At 37.9% G+C, this 7,971-nt stretch overlaps 1 pseudogene across 1 annotated transcript; it reads right to left on the bottom strand.

The window, feature by feature from the left end:
* Window positions 1–2,466: 2,466 nt before the first annotated feature.
* Window positions 2,467–3,182, bottom strand: LOC144579011 (bifunctional UDP-N-acetylglucosamine 2-epimerase/N-acetylmannosamine kinase pseudogene; annotated as a pseudogene). The gene has a single exon (XR_013525737.1). The product of XR_013525737.1 is annotated as a bifunctional UDP-N-acetylglucosamine 2-epimerase/N-acetylmannosamine kinase pseudogene (transcript).
* Window positions 3,183–7,971: the final 4,789 nt, after the last annotated feature.

Here is a 7,971-nt window from a genome sequence, read left to right as displayed (position 1 = left end):
TAGTGGCACAATCTCAGCTCACTGCAGCAATATCTGCCTCCCAGGTTCAAGTGATTCTCTTGCCTCAGCCTCCCAAGTAGGTGGGATTACAGGCACGCACCACCATGTCTGGCTAATTTTTGTATTTTTAGTAGAGATGGGGTTTCACCATGTTGGCCAGGCTGGTCTTGAACTCCTGACCTCAAGTAATCTGCCCACCCTGGCCTCCAAAAGTGCTGGGATTACAGGCGTGAGCCACCATGCCCAGTCCAAAATTAAGTATTTAACGTTAATACAATATAATACTATTATCTAATGTGTTCATGTTTATATTTCACCAATTGTTTTAATAATGTCTATAATAATGCATATCAATTTTTTCCTGCTCCAAAACTACTCATTGCATTTAGCTATCATGGATGTGCCCTTTGTTATTTATTTCTTGTTTTTTAATAATTAAAATCATTTATTTATTTTTCCATAAGTTATGGGGTACAGGTGGTATTTGGTTACATGAGTACGTTCTTTGGTTGTTTTTTGTGAGATTTTGGTGCTTCCATCCCCCAAGCAGTCTACACTGCACCATATTTGTAGTCTTCTATCCCTTGCCCCATTCCCTTCCCTCCCACTCTTCCCCTCAAGTCCCCAAAGTCCACTGCATCATTCTTATGCCTTTGTATCCTCATAGCTTAGCTCTCACATATCAGTGAGAACAGACAATGTTTGGTTTTCCATTCCTGAGTTACTTCACTTAGAATAATAGTCCCCATCTCATCCAGGTCACTGAAAATGCTGTTGTTTCATTCCTTTTTATGGCTGCATAGTAATCCATCATATACATACCACAGTTTCTTTATCCACTCGTTGATTGATGGGCATTAGAGTTGGTTTCATGACTTTGCAACTGTGAATTGTGCTGCTATAAACATGCATGTCCAAGTATCTATTTCAAATAATGACTTATTTTCCTCTGGGTAGATACCGAGTAGTGGATTGTTGGATCAAATGGTAGTTCTACTTTTAGTTCTTTAAGGAGTCTCCACACTGTTTTCCATAGTGGCTGTACTAGTTTACACTCCTACAGCAGTGTAAAAGTGTTCCCTGGAATAGTCCCCATCTCATCCAGGTCACTGAAAATGCTGTTGTTTCATTCCTTTTTATGGCTGCATAGTAATCCATCATATACATACCACAGTTTCTTTATCCACTCGTTGATTGATGGGCATTAGAGTTGGTTTCATGACTTTGCAACTGTGAATTGTGCTGCTATAAACATGCATGTCCAAGTATCTATTTCAAATAATGACTTATTTTCCTCTGGGTAGATACCGAGTAGTGGATTGTTGGATCAAATGGTAGTTCTACTTTTAGTTCTTTAAGGAGTCTCCACACTGTTTTCCATAGTGGCTGTACTAGTTTACACTCCTACAGCAGTGTAAAAGTGTTCCCTGGTCACCGCATCCCCACCAGCATCTACTGTTTTTTGATTTTTTGATTATGGCCATTCTTGCAGGAGTGAGGTGGTATCCCATTATGGTTTTGATTTGCATTTCCCTGATCATTAGTAATGTTGATCATTTTTTCATAATGTTTGTTGGCCATTTGTGTACCTTCTTTTGGGAATTGTCTATTCATGTCCTTAGCCCACTATTTGATGGGATATTTTTTTCTTCGCAATGTATAGATTGTGAAGATTTTCCCCAACTCTGTGGTTGTCTGTTTACTCTGCTGTTCCTTTTGCTCTGCAAAAGCTCTTTAGTTTAATTAGGTCCCAGCTATTTATCTTTGTTTTTATTGCATTTGCTTTTAGGTCCTTGGTCATGAAATCCTTACCTAAGCCAATGTCTTGAAGGGTTTTTCCAATGTTATCTTCTCTAATTTTTATAGTTTCAGGTCATAGGTTTAAGTCTTTAATCCATCTTGAGTTGATTTTTGTATAAGGTAAGAGATGAGGATTCAGTTTCATTCTCCTACATGTGACTAGCCAGTTATCCCAGCACCATTTGTTGAAGAAGGTGTCCTTTCCCCACTTCATGTTTTTGTTTGCTTTGTCGAAGATCAGTTGGCTGTAAGCATTTGGGTTTATTTCTGGGTTCTCTATTCTGTTCCATTGGTCTATATGCCTATTTTTGTACCAGTACCATGCTGTTTTGTTGACTATGGCCTTATAGTATAGTTTAAAATCAGGTAGTGTGAGGCCTCCAGATTTGTTCTTTGTGCTTAGTCTTGCTTTGGCTATGTGAGCTCTTTTTTGGTTTCATAATAATTTTAGAACTGTTTTTGCTAATTCTGTGAAGAATAATGGTAGTATTTTGATGGAGATTGCATTGAATCTGTTGATTGCTTTTGGCAGTATGGTCATTCTTGCAATATTGATTCTATCCATCCATGAGCATGGGATATGTTTCCACTTGTTCATGCTGTCTATGATTTCTTTCTTTTTTCCTTTACTTTTCTTTTTTTTTTTTTTTTTTTTGAGATGGAGTCTCACTCTGTTGCCTAGCCACATCCAAATGATGCTCATGTAGTCTTTGTTCTTGGCTGAGAGGAGTTTGTCATAGGAAGGGCAGCCTGCCAAAAGGATGCGATCATGGTCCTCACACATGGATATCAGGTGCTGCTCTGCACTTCAGGTGCAGCACACATGATAATGAGCCAGTTTTGTTATGGCATGTCTGATAGAGTCATCATTGGTCCCACTGACTTCCCCACCTTCAATGTGAAGGATTCGGATGTTCATCAAGGCAGCAGATGTAGCCAGAGCCAGGGCATCAAACTTGTCTCCATGAACAATCATGATATCAGGCTTTAGGCGATTAAGGACATCTGGCAGCTTTACTAGGGCCAGGCCTACTGACTCCACCATAGCTGTCTCATCTTCTCCTCTCACAATTGTGTGGAGCCTGGTGTTAATGTCAAAGGCATCTTGTTCAATCATTCGATATGTATTTCCATAGTCATCTATCAGGTGAGAGTCAAGTACCACAACATCAAGTTCAAAGAACTCAGGTTCAGTTTTAATGCCAAACATGATTGGGGCAAGTTTAGAATAATCTGCATGGTTACAAGTAGCAACACAAACCCGCAGCTTTCGGTTATTTCCATTCTTCTCCATGATTTGTTTGTTTCGTTTTGAGAGGTTCTTAAAATAGAGTTCCAGACGCCGTCAGAGGCTCCCTCCCGCGCCGCCACGGCGCTCCTCCAGCCAGAGCCGAACCAAGTGCCACGAAGCCGGCAGAGGGCGAGCCCGCCCCTCGGTTTCCACGCTATATCTTGTTATTTATTTCTAACCTGCTTCCTATTCCTCAAAACCAACACTGCTCCTTTTTCACGTTCTGTGATTTGCCTTCTGGTAAAACACCTGTATCAGAGAGTTTGCATCATTTTAAGTTTAGTACATCAAGGGAAAGACTCCCTCTCTTCCTTGCTTTCCCCATTACCAAGAAATACCATTATATTATCATAGCCCTAGTTCCTAACAACTTGGGATAACTTTGATTACCTTTCTTTGTTCTCTCAGTTGCAAAGCTCAGCTACTTCATTTACAGCAGAGTAGAGCACTCAGCTACACTTGAGAGTTTTCTTCTTTTCTGGAGGACCGACCTTAAGGTTTTACTTTTGTCCTTGAGCAAAGAATATTTCTTCTGCTAGAGTGAAACATGTATTCTTATATTAATATTCAAAATATTTTATTCTCTTTGAACCAGCATGTTATTGAAGCTGAAATTCGTTTCCTCTGGGCATTTTTTTTAATGTGATCACTTTCAAAGTATGGAACATCTCTTCATCCATCATGTGGGCTGATACCTGTCAATTACTCTTCTACTCTGGAATGGTATCCAGACCCATGACACTCCAGGATGTCTGAACCATTGCATTCTATAGGAGTGACACTTTTCTAACTTGCAGCTGTCATTCAAATCAAATCTGTTATTAATGCTTGATAGAAATATCTACCAAATTCTACTTACATCAAATTCTTTTCTCTGTGACTCAAACTGTTTATAATCATTTTTTGCTACTTTTTTCAAAACTGGTCTTCTATCATAGTAACATTTTCAGCCTATGATAGGCAAACTATGTTGCATTATTTCTAGTGTTTAGTAAACTGTTTAGTGTAGTGCACCTATTGAATATAGAATCAACTCATCAGTGTGGTTTAGAATTTAATATTTTATTTCGTCAATTTATCATCACACTGCCAAAAATTATTAAAACTCTGAAAAAAAGAACACTGCAGGGCATTTAGCTATAGCTATGGTGAGTTAAAATTACAATTTCCTCTTTTGGACAACCGAAAACCTATATTGTTTTCTCAACCATAAAGACTTCATTCTCAGCATAATAAGTCAGTGAAAAACCAGAAGAAAATTTCTCCAATTGGCATCTGTCCTGATAGGTTTGTGCAAATGGCATGTGACTCCTCTGTATCACTGTTGCCACTCCTGCCCCTTCTGCCCCCACTTTCCTCCCAGCCCTCTTCCTTGAACAGACTGGGCAGGTTTACCCCTCAGAATCTTGTGTACCTCTGCAACATTCAGGTTACATTGTTAAAATACATTTCAGATTCTCATTGTCTAAATAAAAATCATAGTAGCTGGCCAAACAGCCACTGAAACAGCTCAAGCCCATCAATGTAATATTCTTTAGCTTCTTATCTACCCCCTTTACAAAGTTAGGAGACAGCAAGTCCTCCACTTAATGTACAGAGGAAAATGAAGCAGTGCAGAGCCCTGAGTACAGTATTGATTTGGGTCCAACCAATACCTCTTATAAGCCAGTGTTTCTTGGACAAGTTACTTCACGGTTCAAAATTTAGTTTCCTTATCTGTACAATCAGAATAAAGATAATACTTACTTCATGAGGCTAATTAATTCAATACATAGTTATGAATACAGCAAGTTCTCACTTAAGATTGTGAAGATTCTTGGAAACTTCAACTGTAAGCAAAATGACCCATAGAGAAAACAATTCTTTTTTTCTCACCAATGCTGTAATGAAACAGCATTGAACTGAATGATATTATTGGAGGACGTGCTGTATGTCACTTCCTATCTGTTTTGTGCCAGACATTCTAGGCACTGTGGATATAGCAGCAAACAAATAAACAAATATATCTGCCTCAGAGGCAGACTACAAACAAGAACATAGTTGAAATATATGTTACATTACCTGGTGATAAATGCTGTAGAAAACTAATGTAGTGGAGGGAAATAGGAAGACTGGAAATGCAGGCAAGCAATTTTAAATAAAGCTGTTTAGAAAACCTCACTGAGAAGGAAATACTTAGACCTGAAAGAGGTGAAGGAGGCCAGTCAGGTGCAGGTGATGATGAAGAGCCTCCCAGGAAGACAGAAACAGCAAGTGCAAAGGTCCTGAGCTGACAGCATGCCTTTTGTCTTGAACAAACAGCAAAGGAAGAGACAGAAAAAAGCAGTATGTGGAAACATATGTCCCCGCGCTCACCCTGCACCCATCTATGAAGGAGAGATGACAGTGTGAGAGTTTTTGTTTCTGTTTTCTACTGAGATGTTACATTTATGTTTATTGAACAGAAAAATGCACAACACATCCGATATAACGACAATTTGACATATTTCATGGCAAATTCTTGCATGGTTTAAGAGAAAGAGCTCAAGGAACTAAAATCTTCAAAGAATGAGGTAAAGTGACAGTGGCAGGGAAGGGGTGGTAAATTGTGTAGTCTGATAATCTGACAGTCATAGCTAGGGACTTTGAGAGAGATGGGAGGGGGAAAGGTTTGGAAAGGAAGGAGGGCACCCTGCTTCACTCCAGATAGGTGTACCAATAGTCATGGCTTGAGAGGGTTCCAGGGAGAACAATTCAGACTCAAATTCTCAAATTCTAGAACACCTAAGAAGGTGATACTTTCTTCTGCAGATGGACTGATGTGAAAGGGATAAGAACATCTCCATCAAATTATTTACTCTATTCAAGATATCCTTATGCAAACCTCCATCTTTCCACGGTCAGCCCAAAGTCCTGTCTAGAGATTAGCTACCATTGTTTACCTTGCCTGTTTTGCAAATATGACTGGAGATGAGGTCAAAATGGATAAGTTGAAGGTTCATTTTCTTCTCATAATTTGTTTAGGAATCAATCAAATTTATCTGCATAACTAACCTTCACATTGGATCTAAATTCCAGTTTTTCTTTGTGATGAATGGGCCAAGCATGAATTTAAGCAAGTTAATTTATTAGCTGCTACTATATTCAAACTGCAGCATAATAAAAGTAATGGATGACCCTAAATATTACATGACTATCTTTACTCTTGGGGAACTAGCTAATATATTTTCCCATACATCTGCTATTAATAAAAGTTATGGCCTTATTCTCCACAGTTAAAAAAAGAAAATATTCAATGAGAGTCCTAAGAAATTTATAAAGATGTATAGACCTTTTCAGAACTAATAATTTAAACCACTTAAGTAAATGGAAAAGGAAATGATCAGACAAAATATGTCATTGGCTTCTCATTCTTTGCCTTCAGTGTCAGAATAAAACAGCTTATCTTTCTAAACTGACCTTTTTGGAAAAGTCTGTACTATATTTAATATGAAAAGTCATTTACAAAATTTCATTCTACTATTGGCAAACTTGTATTTAGAATAATTAAAATGAATACTCCTGGGGAAAGTTTGTGCAAGCAAACAAATTCTGAATAATAGTAGGACATTTAAGTATGCTCATGTTAAATTTCCCATCAAAGGAAGTTATATATTTACTAATACATTTATTTGACCTCTGAAATGTTCACATACTCTAGGCCAGCACTAGAGCAATGTTCCACCAAAAAAGAGTAATTATTTTCATTAGAACTGTCTAGCTATTTTTAAATTTCGAGACAGGTTCTTGCTGTGTTGCCCAGGCTGTTCTTGTGCTCCTGGGCTCAAGTGATCTTCCTGCCTTGGCCTCCCAAAAGTGTCTAGCTATTTTTGAATAAACTTTTTACTTTGGACTAATTTTAGATTTATAGGAAAGTCACACAGAGAGTACAGAATGCTCCCACATGCCCCTCTAGCTCATTCTTCCCATTAGTAACACCTTACAAGACAGTGGTATGCTTGTCCGGATTTAAAAAGCTGATATTGTGCATTACTATTAACTAAACTTAAGACATGTTTGGATGTCACCACTTTTTCCATTAACATTCTCTTTCTCCTCCAGGACACAATCCAAAGTCTCACATTGCATTTATTTGTCATGTCTCCCCAGTCTTGTCAGGTCTGCAACAGTTCTTCAGTCTTTCCTTGTTTTTCATGACCTTGGCAGTCTTGAGAGGTACCAGCTAGGCATCCTGTAGAATATTCTCTCAATCTAGGTTCATCTGATATTCTTTTCACGGTTAGATGGGGTTATGAGATTTTAGAAGAATAGCACAAGGTGAAGTACCCTTCTTGTCACATCATTGAACTAGTTTTAAATTACTGTATTTTGACTAAGTAAGCTTTAAGATCCTTTCCAGTTCTAAAATGTTATGATCATATATTGTATATAGCCCATTTTATATATATATAAAACTGTTCCCATTCATAGCGTGTTGAAAATAGGCTCTTGCTTCAATCCAGCCATTTACTCCATATATATATATATATATATATATATATATATATATTCCAGTTTTGTATATATATATATATATATATTCCAGTTTTGTATATATATATATATTCCAGTTTTGTAAATTTTTGCTGTCTGTAGCACAGGGTCCCCAGTTTTTGAGTGCACACTGTGAAAAAATATTCACTTACAACTGCTGCACCTTGAGTTCTTGTTGTTTCAAAAAATTCCAGGGAGAAGCTCAACTCAGTAATAAACAGCAACCGGTTGGACCCAGAGATGCCTAAGTTGGAGATGAACTTTGACCAACTCCACTCATTACCATACTAAATCCCTGCTCAGAAAGGAGTTTACTCACCATTTTCTAAACATGCGACATATTGGAAACATGATCAGAACTACACCTG

This window comes from Callithrix jacchus, chromosome 13 (genome assembly GCF_049354715.1).
Source record: "Callithrix jacchus isolate 240 chromosome 13, calJac240_pri, whole genome shotgun sequence".
Taxonomy (NCBI): Eukaryota; Metazoa; Chordata; class Mammalia; order Primates; family Cebidae; genus Callithrix; species Callithrix jacchus.
Note: the sequence above shows the minus strand (reverse complement) of the source record. Positions and strands in the feature narration are given on the sequence as shown.